At 46.2% G+C, this 23,409-nt stretch overlaps 1 protein-coding gene across 3 annotated transcripts in view; it reads left to right on the forward strand.

Annotated features, from left to right (window-relative positions):
- Positions 1-23,409, forward strand: part of GCP4 (GAMMA-TUBULIN COMPLEX PROTEIN 4) — a 155,837-nt gene that overhangs the window by 15,783 nt on the left and 116,645 nt on the right. The gene's annotated exons all lie outside the window — the stretch shown is intronic.

Below are 23,409 nucleotides of genomic sequence, written 5' to 3' on the forward strand. Positions count from 1 at the left end.
TAAAGAAGTTTAATATTTGGGCTATATCATCGGTTGCGATGGGATTAGACTGGATCCATCAAAGGTTTAGGAAATCTTAGATTGGGACATTCCTAAGACCGCCCAAGAAATCCGCTCATTCGTAGGTCTTTGTCAGGCCTATAGTACCCATGTCCATCAGTTTTCCAACCTTGCAGCACCTCTTATCGACTTGCTCAAGGGCTTGAAGACTCGCAAGCAGAAAGTCTCAGTTATAGGCAAGGCACTTGATGCATTCCGTGCACTCTAGAAAGCTGCCTCAGAAGCGCCTGTATTAAAGTTAGCATCTTTGGATGAACCTTTCGAGGTCATTACTGATGCAAGCAATGTAGCCATAGGTGCAGTTCTCCAACAGGACAATAGACCCGTGGCATACTACAGTAGAAAGATGGATGTCGCCGAAAAGAATTATTCGGTATATGACAAAGAGCTTTTGGGTGTGATCACAACGCTCAAACATTGGAAGCCTTTTCTTTATGGATAGGTCTTCACAGTAAAAACAGACCACCAAGCACTTGAGTGGCTTTAAACTATGCCAAGTGCTCAGTGGAGTGATCGACAGGCCAGGTGGAGTCAACTCTTCCAACAGTTTGGAGCATGGTTAGTTAGTACGAAAGGTACGATACGGTACGGTACGATAAAATACGGTACTAATTGGTACCTTAAAATTTTTTGAGGTACGGTACGATATTAGTACGTTTTTTTTTTAAATACTTCCTAAACTTAAAAATTGTAGACAAGAAGTTACAAAATAGTAGAACCATGAACATAATGTCATCATGCCATTAGAGTACAACATTGCTACAAAAGGATAGGCCAAAAACTCATGGCATGGGCGACCGCCAAGTTCCAACATGCGTACATACATGATACTACATACTACAATACATCATCGATGGGCTAGAAGGAGATAGATGCCCAATGCCTAGAGAGCTATAACATATCAAAAGTCTACATCATCACCAACATCTGCATGATCATCAACATGATCACTACTAGAGTGTCCATCAAGAGAGTTCTCTGAAGAGGACTCTTCGAAGGTGGACGAGACACTCTGGGGATCATTCTCGCTAAGTAGGTTGCCATCATCATCAAACAAGGGCTCTCTAGGCAGTGGGGTATCATCATGAGGGGGCAATGGAATATCATCATGAAGGCGGGGATTGGAGCTCGAGGATCCCCGCCTCACATATGTGCGAAGGCCACCCTTTGCCGATGCCGAAGGCGGAGGCCTATGAACTCCAACTGCTCGGGCCCCCGTCCATGCTGACTCCTGGTGCTGCGAGTATCTGCTGCCACTGTTGGGGTAAAGGCATTATGCCCACCCTTATAGTGTGTACAAGCCCATAAGTTATAGTACATAGTACACTTAGTACATTAAAAGTACTAAGTGCACTATGTGTACTAGTGCAATATACATGTGTGATAGGGGAGTCACACACTCATGCCTCATGAGTTGACTTATCCCCACAACTCTCTCTCTCTTGTGCTTCTCTGTGTATGTCTCCCATGAATGAACTCTAACCTAACCCTAATTTCTGTTTTCTCCCCATCAACTGGTATCAGAGCTAGAGGGAGGTTTGCCTGGTTCATTCGGAGCCTGTAGGTGTTGAGAAGAGCACCTTCCACATTGGGAAACACACAGCGCAGCAAGGCAGTGCAACAGGCAGCAACTTCAGGCGTGTAGAAGGCACTTCAGCGTGAACGAAGGCAGCAGCAAAGCGAAGCACAAGGTGGCGAGCTTTAACACAGGCGAAGCCAATTATACGTGTAGCGCTGGCCCTTCCTTCAGCGTGAGAAGCGAGCGCTAGGCAAAGCAAGTCCATCGGAGCGAAGTAGTGTCGACTGAAAGCGTGTAGCGCTGGCGTGAGACGGCTACTACGCAGCTAAGCGATTCAGCTGGCGAATACGTCAACAACTCGCAACTCGCGTTACTTGTACCTGTGCGAGCACGGGGAAGAGAGGTGCTTCCGCCTTGTCAACGCCCAACAGTGTGTGAACTGTAGGACGGACAGAGGGTGTCCGTCTGCGGATTTCTCCACACTTCCGACGCCCTGGTCATTAGGCCACACAAGCTTAATTCTTTGGAGCAAGATGGCAGTGCCCAACGGTTCTGTGGAGGAGGCAGAACACCTACCAAATGGCGAGCCAGCACGTGAAGCAAACCCCATTGTCGAATCACTTGTGGAGCACGCCTGAGGAGAGCTACGCACTTACGCTTCTGTGTATAGAAGCTCCAACCAGCTGCAGTTCATCTGCACACATTTTCAGTAGCATCAGCATCAAGCATCAGCACCAAATTCGCCTGCAAATCAGAAAAATCAAAAATTTCAGAGGTATTTGCCTTCAATTTTTTGCGAATTTCTTATCAATTCAAGCAATTGAGCCTCAATTTTTGAGCAAAATTGGCAAAATTGGGTGACATTGGTCACAATCAGGATCAATTTGCAGGAAATTGGTCAAATCAGGATCAATTTGCAGGAAATTGGATGTCGAAATTTGGGGCTTTTGATGTAATTGTGCAATTAAGCACTCATACATGCTGTATGATGTGAAAAATCGCACATTTGGGCAAAATTGCAGCAAATTGCAGCAAATTACAGTGCAAATCAAGGGGCTTTTGTGCCGATTTGGTCGATTTGCATGCAGGCAATCGCATTTGATGCTGTGGATAATGTGCTGATGGAATACAAGCACTCAATGTGCCTGTAAATCAAGGGGCTTTCATGTATTGGATGTATATGTGGCCAGGGGGAAGCATCGTGAACACTTTGGATGCCTTTATGTGCGTCAATGTACCATGTATGATCAGAAATTGATCTCAAATCAAGGGGCTTTTCAAGTTTGTATGCTTGTTGAGCTTGGCAAAGCAGCAGGCAAGACATTTATGCCTTGAATCCTCAGAAATCAGCTTGCAGTCAAGGGGCTTTTGCCCAATTTCTGTTCGGAACTGTTGCATGCAGTGTTTGGGACTGTAAAAGTCTGATTTTCACTCATTTGGACAGCCAGGAGAGCATTTATTGCTATTGTACCTGCTGGTACATATTTGGCACAGCTTTGTGCATGTTCAGGCATGGCTGTACACTGTTTTGAGTGATCAAAAGGTTCAAATTCAGCTGCTGAACTTGCCGGGACAGGTTTGGTACATTACAGGTGAGCACTTAGTACTGCTGTACAGTACTTTGGAAGGGCAAAAGAGCACATTCAAGGTGCTGTCCAAAATCTGCAGCAACCAGATTTTGGTGTTTTTCATCACATAAAGTGGGAGAAAAGTTGCATTCTTGCTTCCGCAGTGGGAGATAAAGCTTGGGAGAACATTTGTGAGCACTCTGTGTGCTCTGGGTGCAGTGTTTGCACATCTTGGGTGCAGTGTTTGCACATTTTGCAGGGAGTCAGGCATTTACAGGTTGCATTTTTGCTATGGCAACCAGAGGTGAGAGCTCTTCATTGCTTCACATCAAGAAGCTTGAAGGCTCGCATAATTATGATATTTGGCAAACCCAGTGCTACAATGTGTTGCTCCAGAAAAAGCAGCACAAGCCTATCAAAGAAAGGGGTGTGATGCCCGCTTCTCTTACTGCTGAAGAGTGGGAAGATATGGATGAGTTGGCAAGATCTACTATCATGTTGTCTGTGTCAGACTCATTACTTTTCAGCATTCGTGAAGAGAAGACAGCTTGGGGAATGTGGCAGAGATTGCAGGACTTGTATGCCCAACAAAGTGCCTCAAGCAAAGTGTATTGGTTGAAGAAACTCATAGGCCTTCAGATGAAGGAAGGGGCTTCTATGACAGCCCATCTAAATGAGTTTAATGGTATTGTCAGCCAGGTCATTAATCAAAAGTTGGCAATGGACGATGAGTTCAAAGCCACTTTTCTCTTATGCACTTTGCCAGAGAGTTGGGACACATTCAGGACAGCCACTAGCAATTCGCATGCTATGCTGTCATATGCAGATGTTGAGGGTGCTCTTCTTCAAGAAGAGATGAACAGGAAAAACAACTCTGTTGGAAAGTCCAATGCAATGAATGCACGTGGGAGATCCCAGCAAAGGGGTAAAAGCCAAGAAAGGGGAAGGAGCAAGTCTCGCTCCAAAAAGGATTTGGAATGCCATTATTGTGGCAAAAAGGGACACATTAAAAAGCAATGCTACAAATGGAAAAATGATCAAAAGGAAAAGGGAAAAGGCAAAGACAAAGAGAAGGATGAAGCCAAAGATGTAAAGCCAAAGGGCAAAAGTGGAGTCAAGATCGAAGAAATCAATGTGTCACATGCAGGTGGCAGTGAGGATGAGGTCCTCTTTACGTCTTCACTTGATGCCCCATTCACTTCTTACAGGTGGTCATGGTATGCACTCATGGATCATTGATTCAGGTGCCTCCTTTCATGTCACAGGTTGCAGAGACTTGTTTGTCAGGTACACTGCTGGCAATGAAGGAGTGGTTTATTTGGGTGATAACCATGCATGCAAAATTCTTGGCAGAGGTGATGTGAGGCTTGTATTTTCAGATGGCTCACAGCTTATGCTCCATGATGTCAGGCATGTGCCTGAGATCAAGAAGAACCTGCTTTCTACTGGACAGCTTGATGATGCTGATTATGTTACCACATTTGGTAGTGGAAAGTGGAAAATTAGTAAGGGCTCACTGGTTGTTGCCAGAGGCTCTAAGGTGGACACTCTTTACTTTATGCATGCAGGTGTTTGTCACCATGCTAATGTAAATGCAACCGAGCTGCCGGAAATCTCTATGTGGCATAGCCGGTTGGGACACATGAGTGTCAAAGGAATGGAGCAATTGTCTCGTTTGGGTTACTTGCCTTCTCTAAAGTTTTCAAGTTTTCAGTTTTGTGAGCATTGTATATATGGTAGGCAACTACAGTGCCCCCACAAGAAAGCTCTTGGACAGAAAGATGCTCAGTTAGAGCTTGTGCATACAGATGTATGTGAGATGCCTCAGCTTTCTTTGGGAGGGGCAAAATATTTTGTGTCTTTTATAGATGATGCCACACGCAAGGTGTGGGTTTATCCTCTTCGTTTGAAGAGTGATACATTCTCAGTGTTTCAGAAGTTTGTTGCTCTTGTTGAGAATCAAACTGGCAAAACACTGAAGGCTTTGCGTTCCGACAATGGTGGAGAGTATATGTCCAAACAGTTTCAGGACTTTTGTGATGCTAAAGGCATCAAGAGGGAGCTCTCTACTCCTTATGATCCTCCACAAAACGGGACAGCAGAGAGGATGAACAGGACCATACAGGAGAAGGTCCGTTCTATGTTGTCACATGCTGCATTACCTCATGGTTTTTGGGCTGAAGCTGTTATGACAGCCGTTCACCTTATAAATAGGTCACCTAACACGAGGCTTGGTGGGAAAGTGCCAGAAGAAGTATGGACAGGGAAGCCTCCGTCATACAAGCACTTGAGAGTGTTTGGTTGCGTTGCGTACGTGCACATACGCAGGGAAATGCGCACCAAACTTGATCCTAAGTCTCACAAATGCATATTCCTAGGATATGGTGACAGAGGTGAAATGGGGTATAGACTTTGGGATCCCATAAATAGAAAGATCATACGCAGCAATGATGTCATTTTTGATGAAACATGCATGTATAAGGAGCCTGCAAGGCAACAGGAGCCTGGCAGAGTCATCTTTGATGATGATGGACATCATGGACAACAACAAAGGGCTGTAAATCAGCCATTACAGCAGCAAAACCAGCCCTTAAATGGTGCTGAAAATGGTCCAAATGGACAGCCAGATATGGCAGAAGATATCCCTATGGATATACCACAGTTGGAGGAGATACCGGGCATGATATTTCAGCCTTATGGCATGGAACAGGAGCCACCAATGGGTGATATGCAGGCTGGACAGCAACCTGCAAATGATGGTCATTGGGTACGGAGGTCCACTAGACCCTCCAGAGCCCCTGACAGGTTTGTTCCAGGGGTTGACTACTTGATGCTCACTGACTGTGGGGAGCCCTCATGTTATAAGGAGGCTTTACAGAGGGCAGACAAAGCTCTATGGGAGCGTGCCATGAAGTCAGAGATGGATTCTCTGCATAAAAATGGAACTTGGATGTTGGTGTCTTTGCCTGCAGGCAAGAAGGTTTTGCCATGCAAGTGGGTATACAGGCTCAAAGTTGCATCAGATGCAAAGCCAAGATACAAAGCCAGGTTAGTGGCTAAGGGCTTCAAGCAGGAATATGGTGTGGACTTTGATGAGATCTTCTCTCCAGTGGTCAAAATGACCACACTTAGAGCTGTGTTGGCTTTGGTTGCGCATGATGATCTGGACTTGATTCAGATGGATGTGAAGACTGCTTTTCTTCATGGTGATCTCCATGAGGAGATATATATGCAGCAGCCAGAGGGTTATGCAGTGAGTGGAAAGGAGAAGCTTGTATGCAAGCTGAAAAAGAGTCTTTATGGGCTCAAACAGGCACCAAGAGAATGGTATCATAAATTTGATACATTCATGAAATCTCAGAAATTCAGGAGAAGTGACATAGATCACTGCTTGTACACCAAGAAAGCTTTGGATGGCAGTCTATTGATTCTCATTTTGTATGTTGATGATATGTTGATTGCCGGGAAATCTCGTAAAGAGATGGATGCCTTGAAGCAGAGGCTGCATCAAACCTTTGATATGAAGGATTTGGGTGATGCAAATCACATCTTGGGTATGCGGATACTTCGGGACAGAAATCAGCATGTGTTGTATTTGTCTCAAAAGGAATACATTGGCAAAGTCTTGCAGAGGTTCAATATGGACGGGGGGAAGAAAGCTAGTACTCCTTTGCCTCCATATGTGAAACTCAGTGCTATGGACAGCCCACAGTCAGATAGAGACAGGGCTGATATGGCCAAGATTCCGTATGCTTCAGCTTGTGGCAGTCTCATGTATGCCATGGTTGCTACTAGGCCGGACATTGCATTTGCAGTGGGAGTGGTTTCTAGATACATGGCCAACCCTGGCAAGAAGCATTGGGAAGCAGTGAAAGGTGTCATGAGATACCTGAAGGGCACACAGGATTTGTGCATTTGCTTTGGCAAACAGGATGCATTAGTGCATGGTTACTCGGATTCGGATTATGCCGGTCATCCAGATAACCGGAAGTCTACTACCGGTTATGTGTTTACATTCACAGGAGGTGCTGTGTCATGGATATCCAGGATGCAGAAGTGCATTGCCTTATCTACTACAGAGGCCGAGTATATTGCAGCCACAGAGGCTTGCAAGGAGGCATTATGGCTATCTCGGTTAGTGGTTGATTTGGGTTATACAGGGGATATTCCATTGTTGCATTGTGACAGTCAGAGTGCCATTCAGTTGGCAAAGAACCCTGTTTTTCATGCAAAGACGAAGCATGTGGATGTGAAGTATCACTTCATCAGAGAGGTGATAGAGAACAAGCAAATTCAGCTTGTTAAGATTCATACGGATGACAACCCGGCTGATCTGTTGACGAAGAGTTTGCCTCCGGAGCGGTTTGCTCATTGCAGACACTTGATGGGCATTGGATGAGGCCATTTTCAGCCTTGATATGGCCTTGTATATTATCATGTACATGCTGATTTTTTCTTTTCCTTTACTTAAGGGCACTTTGCCTTTAAGTGGGAGGTTGTTGGGGTAAAGGCATTATGCCCACCCTTATAGTGTGTACAAGCCCATAAGTTATAGTACATAGTACACTTAGTACATTAAAAGTACTAAGTGCACTATGTGTACTAGTGCAATATACATGTGTGATAGGGGAGTCACACACTCATGCCTCATGAGTTGACTTATCCCCACAACTCTCTCTCTCTTGTGCTTCTCTGTGTATGTCTCCCATGAATGAACTCTAACCTAACCCTAATTCTGTTCCTTCTCCCATCAGCCACAAGCTCACTATAGAGCTCCATGAAGATTGCCTCGTCCTCCTCATCAGGCAATATGATCGCTTGCCTAATATGGCAATGGCAAGTGCACACGCTGACAAACAGCTCCCTATAGGCTGCAAATGGCGATGAATGGCTCTCTAGAAGACTGAAATTGCTCCACGCAACAGCAACAACAACAACAACAACAACAACAACGACGACAACAAAAAAATAAAAAATAAAAAAATAAATCGTACGGTATCGTACGAATCCGTACGGTACCGTACCGTACAACAAGTACGTACGATTTCAGTCGTACGACGTACGGAACTAAGCCTGGTTTGGAGGAATGATTGAATACATCCCTGGTAAGCATAACCCAGTAGCAGATGCTCTTAGTCGAAAGGCTAGCATCCAGGGAATCCAAGAATCTACCATTCTCGAAATCACGGGGAAGAACTTAGATAGTATGAAAGACCAATATGTCGACTCCCCTGAGTTTGGTACTTAGTACAATTTGGCCCTCAATTCTGAGCCTGACCATTATTCAGTACAGAATGGTTGGTTGGTTCTTCAAGAACCGCCTCTGTGTCATTCGGGAAAAGCGTTCCGCTCTTCTCCATGATGCCCATGACTCCTTAGTTGGAGGACATAGGGGTATCAACAGTACCCTCGAGAAATTAGAACGGTCCTTTTATTGGCCAAAACTGAGGCGTGATGTATATTCACATGTTCAAGCCTGTAAGATTTGTCAAAAAATAAAGGTTCCACATACAAAGAAGGCTGGTTAACTTCAACTTTTGACCATCCCCGACGGACCTTTCATCGACATATCTATGGACTTTGTAGGGCCTCTACCAGCATCCACTGGATCCCGTAACACTCAGTGTTTCACCATTGTGGATCGCTTCAGTAAATTCTGCATGCTCATCCCATGCAAGCATACGGCCACAGCCGAGGACGTAGAACGTCTGTTTCTCAAGCATTGGGACCCAATTTGTGGTTTGCCTAGCACCATTACATTAGATAGAGATTCCAAGTTTACCTCGCATTTTTGGAGGGCATTATTTGAAAACTTTGGAACTAAGTTGCAGTTGTCTAGTGCATTTCATCCGCAGACAAATGGCCAAACAGAAATTTATAACCATTTGGCCTTCGATGTTCTCAAATCATATTGTCATGACCAGCAGTCCAAATGGGAACATTATCTTCCATTGGTCCAAGCTATCTTGAATGACACTTATTCATCTAGTGTCGGACGGACTCCATATGAAGCAGCCTTTGGTCGCCGTTTCTCTTCTCTTTTTACGAGATTGGTGTCTCCATCTCTAGAGGCTAATAAAACCACGGAAGCATTTTCCGAGATAATTGAGTCAGTCAAGGACCGCTTGACCAAAGCACAGGAAGCCTATAGTAGACAGGCGAATAAGTCTAGACGAGATGTCCAATTCAAGGAAGGGGATTGGGTCTATTTGCGTATCATGAAACAAAGATTGAAACAAGTGGGCAAACGTTGTCCCAAGCTTTCATTTCGTAGTTTTGAAGACAGATCAGCAGAGTTTGAGGTATTTTCTTACTCAAACTAAGTTGTCAGAGAAGCATATGAGGATGGCCAATTTCCTCTCTATGTTTCATTTTCAGATCTTGCACACCCCTGGAAAGAAGAATGTAGTGGCCGATGCATTGTCACGAAAGCCGTATGTAGCAGCTATCTCGGTTGCCTCTCATGGGGACTTGTCTACCATGCGTGATTTGTATCATACGGATGCTGATTTTGCCACTATTTGGGCTGATTTGATGGGTGGTCATGCACATGTCTCATATGTGATCAAAGAGGGTTATCTTATGAAAGATAATTGCCTGTGTGTGGTGTCTGACATGAGGCAAAAGGTTTTGGATGAGTGCCATGCTCCTCCATATGCTGGTCATAGAGGCATAATGCCTACTACGCACATGATTGAGCGGTATTTCTTTTGGCCAGGTATGTGGAAGGACATAGAGGCACATGTACGTGCATGTATCACCTGTCAAAAGGTCAAATTTGATAGGCAAAAGGCACCGGGTTTGCTTCAGCCATTGCCTATTCCCACGCAGCCATGGGAAAGTATAACAATGGATTTCATTATGGACTTGCCACGTACCCAACAGGGTAATGATGCAATTTGGACAATTGTGGCCAGGTTTAGCAAGCAAGCTCATTTCTTGCCGATCAAAAAGACCATCAAAGCTGAGCATATGGTTAAAATATATCTTGCACTAGTGTTCAAACATCATGGAATGCCGAGTCCATTGTGGGGGATAGAGATCCCAAGACTACAAGTCTCTTTTGGCGGGCCTTATTTGATAATATGGGCACCAAATTGGACTTCTTATCAGCTTATCACCCTCAAACGGATGGGCAAAGTGAGGCTGCAAATTCAGCCGCGTTGGATCTCTTGAAATGTTATGTGGCGGATCAGAAGTCTTCTTGCGAGAAGTACTTACCGCTTGTGGAATTTGCATACAACAACACAGTGCATGCATCTACGGGAAAGGCCCCGTTTGAGATTGTTTATGGTAAGGTGGTTTTGCCACCCATCCTTCGCACAAAGGATGAGATATTTGCAGCTGATGAGTATGTAAGAGACTTGGATATTGCTTTTGCTCAGGTGCGGACAGCCATTGCAAGGTCACAAGACAAGCATAAAAAGGTTGCCGACAAGCATAGAAGGCAATTGGATGTTAAAGAGAATGATTGGGTATTGCTGAAATTTGAGAAAGCAAGACTTGCAAAGAGGCGTGGCAAAGAGGGTGCATATCCTAAGCTTGCAACCAAGTACTATGGGCCTTTTCAAGTGATCGCGAAAAGATCAATGAAGTGGCTTTCAGATTGGCATTACCTAGTCATTGGCACATACACAATGCTTTTCATGTGAGTCTCCTTCGCAAGTATATAGGGCGGGAGCCCAGTGAAATGGTCATTGAGGATCCACCAGAAGTGGATGAGCTTGAGGAGATCTTGCAGCCAGAGCAGATTGTGTATCACAAGGAACACAAGCTTGCTGCTGCAGGCAAAGTTGCGAGGCGTTACCTTGTGAAGTTTAAGAACTATCCTCCCATTGATGCTAAATGGGTAGATGAAGAGTTCTTCAAAGATTGCCCGCATGTGCTTCAGACATATTTGGATGCATTTCAGTTGCGGACAACTGTTTAGAAGCGGACAACTGTTTAGAAGCGGGGGGGAATGTCACCATTTGGCCATCCAAATGGTTCACTCTTGCTTTCACACTATGTACATATTGGATTGGTGTCCATGGCTTATGGAATGTGCCTATGCATGTGATTGACACGTGTCATGCTGTATAGTTAGATATGATATTCCGCTGGGACTTGACGTTATCATGTGCGGAATATCTGGAGGACTTGGCTTTCCGCTGGGACTTGTGCCTTTGTGTACATGCCCGGAAACGCCTGGAGGATTGGCTTTCCACTGGGTCTGGTATCGCATATACTTGCCTGGAAACGCCTGATCTTATATGGTTTCATGAACGGAAATTGCTCATGCCAATGCTGCATTGCATAGCATCTTTATGTGCTTGCTTGCAATTGAAATTGCATGCTGTTTTCATGCTTGCTTGACCAATGTGTAGTTCCGGGTAAGGGGACGCAGGCCCGTGAACCGTGCGTGTGAAACTGTCTGCTGACATGGTTGTGTGGCATGTGAACAGGTGGTAAGTATTACCCAATCTAGGCTCAAATAGCCCTTAGGACTTAGCCAATATTTATAAGTGAGTGCGTTCCCACTTCATTAAAGTTTGGGCGCCCAAAAGTCACTTATAAATTATGATCGCTTCCAAGTTCACACTCACTGAAGTCCCGAGGTGGACAAGACTCAATGTCCAGGACCTGATCCTCCCTTTTTACTCATAAATGGGCATCTCCCCATGTCCTCTCACCTGATTGGACCCCAATTGACTTACTTATTAAGAGAAAATTCGTGTTTTCTCTTCATGAGGATTTTTGGAGGCTGAAAACTCTGTTTGTCCACCATTTTTCTCCATTTCCAAGCTCTCCATAGCCATACCCAACTTGCTAGGGTGTTTTCCAAGCTTCCAAGAGTGTTTCCAAGTGCTAATCACTCTCCTACTCACTCCCAATGACTGAAATTCAGCAAAACAGCGCTCATTTTTGCTGTAATTTGTGGTCTTTTTGCTGAAAACCCTAATTTCAGCCTTCCTTTCTCAAGTTGAACCAAAGGGGAAGGTTTCCCAGGGTTCCCTTCATCCTCTTGAAGACTTTTGTCGCGAAGGATTGCGGCAAATCGAAGATATCAACACTTCTAAAGCCTCCAACGCAAAGGCTTCCGCTTGCAACAACTTCTATGAAGACTGGTAAGCTAATTGGACAATGTGTTGTCATTACTTATTCAGTAGAAGGGCAGGACTCCTTGTTTAGCCGCCCTATGTAGTATTTCTCTTGTCCTATGTGCTCTTGAAGATGTTGCTACCTTGCTTGGTAGAACATAGAGCCAATGGTAGAGAATATGGGCATTGAAGTCGGGCCGGGCATCAAGGGAGCTCCTTGGTGATCTACATTGACATACCATTGTTTTCTAAATGTTGAATTTCATATGCATTGGCATGGAGGATTTGGCAATGGATGCCCGTGAAGCTATGTATTGAATTTCTCCAATAGTAATACAATTTACTCAAGGGAGGGGTCGGCCGTTCCGGCTCATTGTGTGTCTCTTGTCAATTCAGCAATTTACTTCTTGTATATGAGCAAGTATCCTTCAAATCTTAGTGTATTTAAGTGTATTGATTAGCATTGTGTTCAACCAAGTCACACCCTACTTGGTGAGTTCATGAAATGCATGAGCTTTGTGAACAAAATGCTCTATAAAAGGTATGTAATAAAAGAAAAGAGCATGGGTCATGGACATTTCATGGAGTAGATCATTCAAGCTAAGCCTAAATTATTGGAGAATCTTAGCTTTGACTCTACGACTTTTATTGGGATGCATGTTGACACACCTGACCAATAGTAGTGCCATGTGGCAGCCTAGGAGCATGTCGTTGCTGGAAAGCCGGCGCAAGATAGCTTGTGAGCAGGTTGGCTAGTAGAGGTGTGCGCAAGCAAGGCGGGCAGCACATAGGTGAGTCGAGCTACGCCTGGGCAAGGCGGACACACGTGTGAACACGTGGCCTTGATTTATGGTCGTGGGCAATTAAACTGTCACGTGCACCCTATACTGGGGTACACAATGACACACTGGCATGATCTTCAGTGCAGCATTTGTATAGAAGTAGAACCTTTTCTAGGATTATTTGCCGTACGCCGCGATCCCATTGTGAGCCCTCAGTCCAGGGAGAGTCGGGCACGAGCTACGTAGGTCAGTCTCTGAGCTTTAGAGGTCAGTTAGTTGTTAGTCCTCTTAACCCACTTGGAGAAAGCATCATTCAAGAGCATGTATGTGTCAATCTTAGCATTAGATGCCTTTGGGACAGCTTTCGGCCGAGGAAGATCACCCTCTTGCTTTGGCTGATGGCACACAAGAGTCTGGTGCTGGGTACTTGGCTGGCGTCGGAGGTTGGTCAGCAGCTTGCCCAAGGTGCGGCCACCCTCAGGAGTCTCAGCGACATTGCCTTTGGAATTGCCCAAAGGCTCAGCAGGTTTGGCAGCGGATTCTTCACATTTTCGTTATGGACATGGTATCGACCCGGATCATCACTTGGGGAACTGTCGCTTGGGCCACCGAGGCTAGAGTGGTCAGGACTTACGAGGAGGATGGGGGAGGCCTTGCCCTTCAGGTCTCCCACCATTGTATTGCAGTAGTACCAGTCACAGCCCCACCTACAGGTGTCTGGCGACCAGGCTCATGCCAGCGATGGGAGATTTGCAGTAACATAGCAGCCTGGCACAACTGGCGTGCTAGATGTAGCAAGGCCATCGAGGGTATCCACACTCTGTCGGCTGAGACCATCAGGAGCATATGGCTCGACATCATTCACACCTTCCGTGGTCAATGGGGGAAGCTGCAGGGAGGTTCTGACTGCATGCGGAAGCGGCGGGAAGCAAGTCCTTATCGGTAGCTTTGCTCCCCCTTCACTCCCCAAAGAGACCAACTGCTTCTGAATGGTTATGAACTTCGTAATAGAATCCATGATGCTAGCAGTATTGGCAATCTTCAGGTTGGAGAGTTGATTCTCCAAGGCTACCTTTTGAGGAGAGTTCTCACGGTGATACCTCCTCTGGATGGTATCCCAAAATTCTTATGGAGTTTCGTCATCATTGTCATCAAATTGACGAGCAATAGAGGGTTTTATGTTGAAGAAGATAAAAGCATGAGCCCTTGCATCTTTGTTAGCCTAGGCATCCATCGCAGCCTGAGGAGAAGTAGCATTGGGAGAGGCATCAGTACCAGAAACAATACCCCATAGCCAATGATACCGAAGGAGAGTCTTCATCTGTAGTGCCCAATGGGGGTTGCCCACTCCTTCCTAGACACTAGGTGAGGTGAAAGAAAGATGTAGAACTGTACTCCTACCGGAGATCAAGGCACATAGGTGAAGACAAGAGACGGCTTGATGCGCGATGAAGTAAGGGAGGGAGAGGCTAATGGAGCAAGTGCACGGTGCTACCACTAGTCCAGGCTAGAGACATAATACAAAATTAGGGGAGGAGAGGAAGGATGAGAAAAAAAATGCAGCAAGGTACTGTTGTAGGAGAAATGCTGTCCAGGAGGCAAAAAAACAGCCCCAAATCAGTGCCAAAAAAACGCTGATTTGTGCCCGAAGTAGATCTCCAAAATGCAGCCACCGAGGGAGTGGAGGAGAAAAAAATGCAGGCTGAAAACTCTTCTTGCTGATCTGTGGAAGTACAAGATCTCTGATACCATGTGAGAATATGTGAATATGAAGCGGAAGCAAATAGAGATCACACAAGAGAGAGTAGACAGCCAAGACAGAATACAAAGTTAGGGGAGGAGAGGGAGTGCTGAGAAGAAAAACGCAGCAAGGCATTGCTGTAGGAGAAACGCAGCAAAGAAGTGCTGTCCAGGAGGCAAAAAAAAAGCCCGAATCAGTGCCAGAAAAACGCTGATTTGTGCTCGAAGTAGCTCTCCAAAACGCAGCCACCAAGGGAGTAGAGGAGAAAAAGACAAGCTGAAAACTCTTCTTTGTTGATCTGTGGAAGTACAAGATCTCTGATACCATGTGAGAATATGTGAATATGAAGCAGACACAAATAGAGATCACACAAGAGAGAGTAGACAGCCAAGAGAGATCCAACACTTGAGCCAAGAAGTGAAAAGTATTGAATGAATTATGAAGGCACAATGGCCATGCGTATATACATCTCATGGAGAGCAGTCGACCAGTAGCAAAAGGCACACGACTGTAGCAAAAGTGATAAATGCCTGAAAAAGCTATAAAATAGTGGGAAAATATGGGAAAAATCCCTAATGATATCATATAGATATCTGGATAAAAAAGGGGCGTAAAATGGAGTAAAAGAGAGCTGGAGATGACGTGTCCAATAGCAATAACACTTTCTTAGACAATTTACTCAGTTGTGGGATTAAATACAGGCTGATAGCAATAAAAGGTAAACCCAAGGTGAGGGTTTCATGAGAGTTGGTAGCCAGTTGGGGCTGCCAAGGAAGGCTTTTATGGAGCAACTCCAAGGGATGAAGTTTATCCAAGGGGTGTAGCCACGGGTGCCGGGATCAATTTCAAGAAGAAGGATTCATGTTTGTGTTCAGGGACAGGGCAAGAAGGCAAAGGGACAAAGTGGAAGAGATGCACAATTCTCTACATTAGATTTGGAGTCGAATTAGAGGCAAGGCAAGGTTTTCGGTGAAAAGGTTGCTAGGAAGGGAAGAATGACAAGTTTGGGAGTCCATGTGGAGCTGATGGCAGTCATCCAAGGTCAAAGGAATCCCATCATCAAGTTTTGCAAGAGGGGATGCCATCATGGACATGGTTGATCCAAAGCTAATCCTTGATTTGCAGCAGATAAGACATCAAGGTTTGAGGAGTAGGAGTTGTCCACCAGGAGGCCTAGGTGTAGACTAGAACTCTGTTGGCCAGGTGTAGAAGGTCGGATACTTCAGCATATATGTTTACAAGTGTCCATGGAACTGGCCGACAGTAGGTCGTCGACCAATGGATTTATTCCTCCAAGAGCCTATAAAAGGCAATGTTAGTGTTCATTTGTAAACATCTCTCTCCCATATGGAGATAGGTCAATAGATAGGAATTTTTGGTTGGTAACGATGGGAGGCGTGAGCGGGCCAAGGTGGTTTGGAGAGTGATCATTCAGCCTTGACACGGGGGGGTGCTGGGCATCATGTCGGAGCTTGGTGGTTGGCACTTGGCTGGCCATTAGAGGTAGGCCAGCAGTTTGTTCAAGGTGTGGCCATCTTCAAGAGTTCCATTGCCTTCGGGATTGCCCGAAGGCTTAGCACGTAGTAGAAGATTCTCTGCATTTTCACTACGGACCACCCCACTGGCACAAGTATTTGGGGTTCAATTGCTTGTGCCATTGAGGCCGAGGCTGCCATGGCATATGAGGAGGATGGTGGGGGGCTTGCCTTGCAGGTCTCTCATCTCCATATCTCTTATGTTCTAGTTCGAGCTCCCTCTTCTGATTATTGGTCTCCCAGTTCCTGCTAGAGATGGGATATTTGCAAGAGTATGTTAGAAGTCATCTCTTGTCTATTTTTATACACCAGGGCCTCTGTTGTGGGTGTGCCTGCCCTGTATAGGTGTTTTATCATTTTTCCTCACTCCTCGTATTTTTTCCCTATTTTTCTCCATTTTCGGTGGTGTGGATGGATGCCAGATGTTGGCAGGAGCTTCTGGTGGCTGGTCGACTGTCCATTCAGCAGTCGTGTGGCTGGCCGACTGCCTATTCAGCAAGCGTGGAGTTTTCTTCTGCTGGCCGACTTGCTTTATGTAGTCGTGGAGCTCTCTACTGCTGGCCGACTGCTTCATGCAGTCGTGGAGAGCCACTAGCGCTGGCCAACTGCATGCATGGGGCATATAAATAGGCCCCCCACTACTTATTCATTCAGTTATTTGCGGGATCTTGTGTATAGAGAAGAGTTTACACACCTATTTCTCTGTGTTTCTTGTGCTGTCTATTTTCTGCACTCTACTTGCTCTCGTCAACCCAAGTTTGGTTATCATTTCCGCTGCATATTTTGACATGGTATCAGAGCCCTAGGCTCGTGATAGATCTTGGGAGTTTTCTGAGCAAGAGGGGGATCGATAGGTTGCTGATTGGTGGACTGTTTTGGACTGTTCGGGAAGAGAAGTTGCAAGAGGAAGGCGGGCTAAGGTGCTGGACAGCCACTTGCAGGTTTTAGAGATTTTTTTTTTCCCACCCACCCACCCTTTCAGTTTACTTTCCGCGATGGCAGATTTACTAGAGATGGCTGAGAAGCACGTGAAGATTCCGACTCTCCCCACGTTCCCAGTGGACCGTTAGTTGGACGGGTCCAATTACGGCATCTAGAAGGTCATGATGGAGTTTGTGCTGGAGTCATATGACCTTGTTGATTTCATCATTATCGAGGTTCCACGGTCGGAAGCAGAGGAAGGGGAGTTATTGTCGATATGAGGAAGGACCGAGAGGCACAGCCACACATGTGGGATCATGTCAACGCCAGGGTCCGGTCATTTTTTCCTCAACTGCACACCACACGTGATCAATCATGTAAAGCACATGACGCTGGCGAGAGGCATATGGGAGCACTTGGCTTCTCTTTATAACAGGGTATCACCCATGAAACAGATCTCCTTGGAAGTGCAGATGCGGGTTATGAACCCTGCAAAGTCCTCGACGATGCGGGAACACATTAACAAGCTGCAGGCCCTTCAGCAAGAAGTCCTACAAGTTGGGAAGGAGATATCATCTGAAGACATGGCCATCACTTTGCTGTCCCACTTGCCTGCTTAGTATTCTGCTTTCTACTCCTCGTTGATTACGAGTGGCAGGCTCAGCACCATTACCTGGGAGGAGCTTGTGCCAATGGTCTTGGACTAGGAGGAACGTTTCACGAATCCTCCTCACAGCGGCGGTTCGGAGGAGTTGATTCACACTGACTTGTGTGGACCTCAGCGGACACCATCTTTGGGAGGATCTCTCTACTTTATGCTGCTTGTTGATGATTGTACTAGATTCACGTGGGTCTACTTTCTTTCCCAGAAGGACCAAGCTTTTGCACGGTTCAAGGATTGGCACGTGATGGTGGAGAAAGAGTCTGGATTTCAGGTCGAGACTCTCAGGGCTGATAAAGGAGGTGAATTCTCCTCGACTGTATTTCTCAGATTTTGTGCAGATCATGGCATCCAAAGGGAACTGGCCAATACAGGATCGCCTTCGGAGAATGGAGTTGTTGAACGCAAGAATAGGACTGTGGTGGAGATGGCGAGGACCATGCAGGAGCATCGTGATCTTCCTCGTCCACTTTGGGGAGAGGCTGTGGCAATGGCTGTCCATACTCTCAACCGATCTCCGACGACTTCAGTACCCCATATGACTTCATTTGAGGCATACTTTGGCAGGAAACCTGATGTCTCACACTTCCGTGTCTTTGGGAGTGACGCATATGTACATATTCCGAAGAAGCAGAGGGGGAAGCTTGACTCCAAGTCTCCCAAGCTTGTATTTGTGGGGTATAATTCTCTTTCCAAGGGATACAGATTGTATGATCCAGACAGGAACAAGATTGTTGTCAGCCGGGATGTGGTCTTTGACGAGCATGTTCTAGTATCCACTGTCGAGGAGCCGCCACTTCTTGGAGATCCAGAGGAGTCTGATGATGATTCCCAGACCATCATTCCAGTTGATCAACCTCAGTCAGTACAGGAGGTTGAGCCCGCAGCTGGAGTAGAGCCCCTGTGACCACAGGAGGCTCCACGATCTGTTCAAGTACCTAGGTGGTTGTTAGACACCCTTCGGGAGTCGGGTGTCACGGAGTTACCCTCCGCAGAGGACGGCCCTCGAAGATCACACAGAGTCCGAGATAAAAGCAATACAGCGGAGCTTCTTCAGGTGAACTATGCTTTGATGTCTCGTATTATGCGGGACAAGGAGCCCACTTTTGTCAAAGAAGGCCTTTCACAGGATACTTGGAGGAAAGCCATGCAGGTGGAACTTGATGACATCGAGAAGAACAACACTTGGGAGTTGGTTCCAAGGCCGTCGAAGCGGTCAGTCATTGGTGTCAAATGGGTCTTTAAGACCAAATATGCGTCTGATGGGTCGGTGGACAAACACAAAGCTAGACTTGTGGCTAAAGGTTATGCTCAGCGGCTAGGCATCGACTACGAGGATACCTTTGCACCGACAGCACGGATGTCAACGATTCGGACCGTTTTTGCCCTTGCTTCTTCTCAGAGGTGGCCCGTGTATCAAATGGATGTAAAATCTGCGTTCCTTAATGGTGACCTGCAGGAGGAGGTGTATGTTGAGCAGCCTCCAGGCTTTATTGTTCGAGGATCTGAAGGGATGGTTTACAGGTTACGTAAGGCCTTGTATGGTCTTAAGCAGGCTCCCAGTCCTTCTTTGTTCGGATTGGATTTTAGAGATCGGTTGCAGATCCGAACCTGTATCTCTTTCGGGAACGCGGCATGGTCACGATTATCATCCTTTATGTGGATGATCTCATTCTCACTGGCGGTCATGTGGAGCACATTGGAGGACGAAGGCTGCCTTGTCAAAGGAGTTTGAGATGACCGACTTAGGCTTACTCCACTTCTTTTTGGGATTGGAGATCTGGCAGACCCAGAGGGGGTTTTTCGTCTCTCAGCAGCGGTATGTTCATGAGTTGCTTGAGGCCTTTGGGATGGAGAACTGCAAGCCTATTACTTCGCCGATGGACCCGAACACAAAGTTAACCGTTACTGATCCTTGTGAGCCAGTTGATGCCTCGCAGTACCGGAAGTTGGTTGGTTCATTGATCTGGTTGCTGAACACCAGATTGGACTTGAGCTTCTCCATGGGGCTGTTGAGCTCTTTCATGCAGACGCCATTGAAGTCTCATTGGGACGCAGGATTGCGGATCTTGCGGTATCTGCAGAGTATGAAGGATCTAGGACTCTTTTACACAGGAGGGGATGGAGTCAGGCTCCAAGGTTGGAGTGACTCAGATTGGGGAGGAGATCCAGACACGAGGAGATCTACTTCAGGATACAATTTTACCCTTGGCTCAGGAGCAGTTTCTTGGAGCAGCAAGAGGCAGCCAACTATTGCCCTCTCTTCGACAAAGGCAGAGTACCGGGCTGCTTGTGAGGTTGTGTGGCTGTGGAGGCTGCTAGGCGAGATTGGGTTTCCACAGAAGGAGCCCACAGTCATCCAGTGCGATAACCAGAGTTGTATAGCTATTGCTCGGAACCTGGTCTTCCATGCCCGGACCAAGCACATAGAGATACAGTATCACTTTGTACGTGAGAAGATCATCTTGCTACTTTATTGTTCGACGGAGGACAATGCGGTGGACCTCTTCACGAAGTCTCTACCTCAGGCTACGCTCAGGCGGCACTCCAGCTCCCTTGGGTTGATTTCATAGCCAGGAGCTGAGAGGGGGTGTTAGAAGTCATCTCCTGTCTATTTTTATACACCAGGGCCTCTGTTGTGGGTGTGCCCGCCCTGTATAGGTGTTTTATCATTTTTCCTCACTCCCCGTATTTTTTCCCTATTTTTCCCCATTTTTCGGTGGTGTGGATGGATGCCAGATGTTGGCAGGAGCTTCTGGTGGCTGGCCGACTGTCCATTCAGCAGTCGTGTGGCTGGCCGACTGCCTATTCAGCAAGCGTGGAGTTTTCTTCTACTGGCCGACTTGCTTTATGCAGTCGTGGAGCTCTCTACTGCTGGCCGACTGCTTCATGCAGTCGTGGAGAGCCACTAGCGCTGGCCGACTGCATGCATGGGGCATATAAATAGGCCCCATGCCCCCCACCACTTATTCATTCAGTTATTTGCGGGATCTTGTGTATAGAGAAGAGTTTACAGACCTATTTCTCTGTGTTTCTTGTGCTGTCTATTTTCTGCACTCTACTTGCTCTTGTCAACCCAAGTTTGGTTATCATTTCCGCTGCATATTTTGACAGAGTATTGGTGCGTGGCATATTTGGAGAGCTTGTTGTAAGCGAGGACATCAAGGGCACCCTCACCCCACCTCCAGAGTCCATCCGGAGCATCTGGATCGATTTCATTCATACCCTCGATGGACATTGGGGAAAGCTTCAGGGTGGCTCTGATCGCATGTGGAAGGGCGGTGAGGCCTTCCTACAGATTTGGCGTCACAACCCTTTTTCTCAGCCCAACTGGCATTATAGACCACTTGTGTGTTCCCCCCCCCAAAAAAAATAAAAATAAAAATAATAATAAAAATAAAATAAAAAAATAAAATAAAAAAATAAAAAATAAAAAAATTGTATGAGGTAGCCTTCTCCCCCCTAGAGCAGCCAGCTAGGGGAGAAGAGTGCCCCTTCCCCCTTTTTTTTCATTTTTCTTGATGATGGCTCCCGCTGAGTTTGTACTTAGCCAACATGGTTGTTTTGTTTGGTAAAAAATAGAATGATCTCTTTCCCGGAAAACTTGTCAAATCCCACTTGATGCAATAGTTAGAACTGTATATAAATTTATTAGTAATTGAGCTATGGAGAAAGAAAGGTTTATTAATGTTTGCAAAAGACCAATAAGGCTATGAGACCAAAATCTGAGTACATCATGCCAGACACCCTAGGTAGGGGGTTGGAGGTATGGAATGAACCTGCGTACAATAAAGGGTATATTAAACAAATGGAAACATTACATAGATGTGGATCATGGATGAGTGGGTGCAAGATATGAATCTGCAGGTAACCTGATGGCTGGATGTAACTGTCTTTATTCAGATAGAGGAAATGCTATCCAGAAAATGTCATCTTAGTGGCATATGGCTGTGGCCATGAACACCCATGTCTGCTGTTGCTTATATACCTGTCATGTGTTGTCCCTAATGATACGTTGGATCCCTTGATGTGTCGAGCGTAGGATAGGCTGATTTAGCGAGTACTGATATGGAGGGAGATGATCACTGGTCATGTGTGAAACTATCTGGTGGCACATGAGTACCAACATCTCATGTTCCTTGTGGCTGCAAGTGTTACGGGCCCAACTAACCATAATTGAGGCTAGGCTCTGTGCATGAACAGTCTTAATCCCTGATTAGTTAGCAGTTATCATGAGTTAGACAGCATGTAGGACAACAGTATCATAATCATTAGCATCATCAGTATCACCATCATTCAAAGCATCAAAGGGGCTTGATGACCTGTCGGCAAACTGCAGGAAGTCAAGGCAGCATGCGGCTATGTCTCAGTATGCATGGCATCAGGTGTGGGCAAAGCAGTCAACAAAACGCAGCATTTAAAGGAGAAAAGCATGAATTTTTGTCCACAAAGCAGGTTGACAGGAGTTAGCACTGGCCGACCAGCTTCGCCAACATATATATAAGCATGAAGTTAATCATTCATTCATTCATCAAGTACATTCAGTAGTACATCATTAGTCATCAGTAGAAGCATGTAGAATGGGGCCAGAAGGTCAACCCTTTGGGATTGACCAAGGCCAGCATTAAAGCAACCTTTTTGTACCATATTAATAAAAGAAAACCCTAACACCAATCTCTCTCTTCTTCTCTCTCCTCTGTCTCAATCATCTTAAATGAGCATCAATGTTCTTAATCAGGCTTAGGGCTGTGGATCAGCACAGCAAGGCTTCTGTGCATGCAACATTGGTATCAGAGCATTGGTCACAATTTCACACAGACCCCATCACAGGCCGATTCCAATGTGATTGGAATACCTTCGTGGCTGACCTCAAAGCCCGTTTTCTTCCACCACAGTACATGACTAATCATGAGGACGAGTTTTACAAACTCACTCAGGGTGGTTCCCTTGTTTTGATCAATTCCAACAAGGTCATTACAATGGCCCAGCAGTTGGGCATATCGGAAGAAGATAACTCAAGCCGTTCATTCGAGGTTTAGACACTAACACTAGGTACCCAGTTAGGAATTTTGAGTCTTAGAATTATGCACGGGCATTGAACCTCGCTCAGAATCGGGAATTGCTGAACGGAGGTAAGTCTAAGTAGGTCCAGTCTACCCCTAAGCCCCAACAACAGTTATATACTAGGGTAAGGGTGTCAGAATGCGCAGCGAAAGACTAACGCATGTAGGAGACGCATCAACATCGAGCTCCACGAACACCCCCAACGGTCACTGTAGCTTCCCTCCACCGGGCTCCCATCTCCCGGTGAGCTGCCTCCCAAAACACCGGCCGGAGGAGATGATTATGACAAGGTGCCACTCTAGCCCATCTATGGCTCTTCAACTTCCCATGCTTCCACTTATGGGATAATCCAAGGCACCTTCTAGCCATAGATCACAAGCTCGAAATCGCCAACCTTCCAACACCCGCCCTCGATTGGAGCTCCGCAAGCCACCGAGGCGCGAGGGGGTCGCCCAGGACCAACACGCCTGAGCCGCCC

This window comes from Cibotium barometz, chromosome 54, assembly GCF_041138505.1.
Source record: "Cibotium barometz isolate CiBa-2024 chromosome 54, ASM4113850v1, whole genome shotgun sequence".
NCBI lineage: Eukaryota > Viridiplantae > Streptophyta > Polypodiopsida > Cyatheales > Cibotiaceae > Cibotium > Cibotium barometz.